We start from the raw sequence: 2,833 nt of genomic DNA on the forward strand, positions 1-2,833 counted from the left end.
CATAAACTTTAAATCAGACAGACCAACAAGACTCAAGTTTCTCATCCATTTTTTTAGTTATTTCCATGTCACACCCATTTTAAAGTCTTTTGGCCCCCCACATAAGAGACAACCGCAGGGGACGATATTTGAAAAAAACAGGGCCCAACCTTTGTTCCAGTCTCACGTCGTCCAGCAGTCAGTGGGTGTGAGTCGAACTCTTCCCCCTAGTGTCTCCGCTGTCAGGTCTGCCATTAGGATCCCGTTGGGACGCACCAGTCCGTGCTCAGGCTCTGGTATGTGGTCTCACAGCTCCGGCTTCCCGGTTGCGTATCTTGGTCAGGCTTGACTTCCGGCTTCCAGGGGTTTCGGTCCCATGCTCCTTTTTTCGCCGACGGAGGACCAAAACAAAAACATATTTTAATTCACAGACAATGAGACAAGACAAAACAACATAAATATTAGAAAACATGCCTACCTTTGATGCCGGGCGGTAGAGTGTTTGGGCCCTGTACTTTGACACCGGACTCCCAGCGGAACACCTGAAGGCCGGCTTGTCTAAAACTAATTGCCCCCAAATATTTCCCCTTCCTCACGGAAATAGTGTAAAAAATTCTCTTTTAGAAAGTTTTTGCGACTTTACCGATTGCGTCCACTTGTAGGGGAAGGGAGCATTTCATGCGCGGTAAGTAGGGGCGGTGGTGTCGTCCTCTATCACAGGCGTTTCAACGGAGGAGACTCGTTGATGGAGGAGTGCCTCCTGCATCACCACCTAATAGATAGCTAGATGCAGGCATTCTAAACACCCTGCAGGAGGGTCGCCCCGCTTAGAAAATCTATATATGTTTGGAGACGAGGAAAAAGTTTAAAAAGGTCAGTTTATTGACAAAGTCAGAGAAAAGAGCAAATAATAGACCCACCATGATCTGACTGCGTGAGTTGGATGCCCTCAAACTCGTCAGAAGTCACTTCATGAAATGAAAGACAGTCAGTGTAGAAAACAAAATCCTGGATACAACAACCCAAAAGCACCAAAAATGTCTTATAACACAGAAAAACATTGGAAAAAAAAAAACTCACATATGAACATGTTAACATTACTGCTAGTTTCTAAAATGTGTGTAAACTCTTAGCGGTAGTAAAATATCGGCTTGAAGAAAGCTATTTGCAAAACGCTGTATTAATAGCAATAATATACTAGTGCAGCAATGAACTCGTATCTTTCATAAGTTACTCAAACTCATCAGAAGTCACTTCAAGAAATGAAAGACATTTGTTGCAAAACAACAACAAAAATTAACGCATGCATAGACATCCCATTATGACCCTCTTTCATCTCAGCCCAGCAGCAGAAGTACAGAGAGAACAGAGAGGATACCTGGGACAAGTTTGTTCCAAGCTGGGTGACATGGGTTGTGAGTCCACGTAGGGTGTCCATAATCTCCTGCAAGGTTTGTTTGTGATGTCCAATTTGTTGTGCTTAGGAAGTCAGAGCTTGCTGGATTGTATCAGAATCCAATTAGTCCATGCTGGCCACATTGTTCTGTTACGTGGTCTGGTGTGGTTACTGTGGACCAAGTATGGACTCAGAGGCTGAATGTGGGTATTTATTGTACAGAGAAATGGCAAAAAGGCTGGGCTGGCTGGTCAGAAGGCGGTGAAGAGCTGCAGGTGGTGTGTGGCTGAGGTGGCAGGCTTGGCAGAGTTCCTGGAGGAAAAGCAGACAAAAATACGGTCAGTACCGGTACTGGAAAGACGCTAGGCACTGAGGGCAACCATAAACTAGTTCGAGCCTGTAGTATACCACATACTAGCGAGGAACGGTATAATCTGGCACAGAACAAAAGGAACTGGGAGTTCTTGAGTAGTTGGTGATGACCCTGATCGGATTTGCCCGCGGAGCAGAGTCTGGGAGCATTCCCCTCTCCCCCTCCCCCCCCCCCCCCCCTCCCGAGACCCACACCTCCGAACCCCACCACCGCAGACAGGGCAATAAAAAAACAAAGTACACAGAGGGAGGAGGAGGGCGAGGCAGCAGAATGAGCCATGGCACCCTGTGACCATGACAAGCAATGTCGATTTACCAAACTGGAGCATGAGTAATAAAAACACATAAAGAATTACAAAACAAGAAACAAAATCCTCTAATGTGGTTGAAACAGATCGATAGAAAGACAACACAGCACTTCAATGTCAAAAATCCCATCAATAGTTTAAAACTGGATCTTTTTAACAATCGTTAATAAGATAGTGTAAACAAACTTAGTTGGATATAGAAGAAAGAAATAATTTCACAATTGGAACTCGAATAATAATTATTAATATTTATTTAAAAAATAGTTTAAAAGCTCACAAACGTACATTGCGCAGTTGAGGGATGGAGGAGTTGTTTTGGCTGGGGGTTGGGGGTTTTGCGTTGTGTATTGGGGGTGGTTTAGTGTGTTTTTGGTTGTTTTTTGTGTTTGTGTTTGTTGTTTAGGTGTTGGGTTTTTGGGGTTGGTTGCTGGTTTTTCGTTTTTTTTTTTGCTTTGTGTTTTGTGGAGTGTTTTGTGTTTTGGTGGCTTGGTGGTGTGTGGTGTGGGGGTTGTGGTGTGTGTGTGGTCGGGGGGGTGCGTTTGTGGTTTGGGCGGGTGTTTTGTGCGTTTTATGGTTGTCTTTCTGGTTGGGGGGTGGGGGGGTTGGGGTTTTGGTTCTGTTTGGCTTGGGGGGTTGTGGTTTGTTGTGGTGGGTCTGTGGGTGTAGGGGTTGTTGGTGTGCGTTGGTGGTTTCGGTGCGTTGGTGGTTGTGGGGGTTGTGGGGCGCTGGTGGGGTGGGTGCGGGGGCGTGGGTGTGGGGGTGTGTAGGTGGGGTTAGT

At 45.9% G+C, this 2,833-nt stretch overlaps 1 long non-coding RNA gene across 1 annotated transcript; it reads right to left on the bottom strand.

Moving 5' to 3' along the window:
• Positions 1–715: 715 nt before the first annotated feature.
• On the bottom strand, positions 716–1,841 carry LOC113745212 (uncharacterized). The gene is made up of 3 exons (XR_003462040.1): positions 1,358–1,841; positions 900–947; positions 716–815 (listed from the first exon to the last, which is right to left on the bottom strand). It is a non-coding gene; the product is annotated as an uncharacterized LOC113745212 (long non-coding RNA).
• Positions 1,842–2,833: the final 992 nt, after the last annotated feature.

Source organism: Larimichthys crocea, unplaced genomic scaffold (genome assembly GCF_000972845.2).
Source record: "Larimichthys crocea isolate SSNF unplaced genomic scaffold, L_crocea_2.0 scaffold53123, whole genome shotgun sequence".
Taxonomy (NCBI): domain Eukaryota; kingdom Metazoa; phylum Chordata; class Actinopteri; family Sciaenidae; genus Larimichthys; species Larimichthys crocea.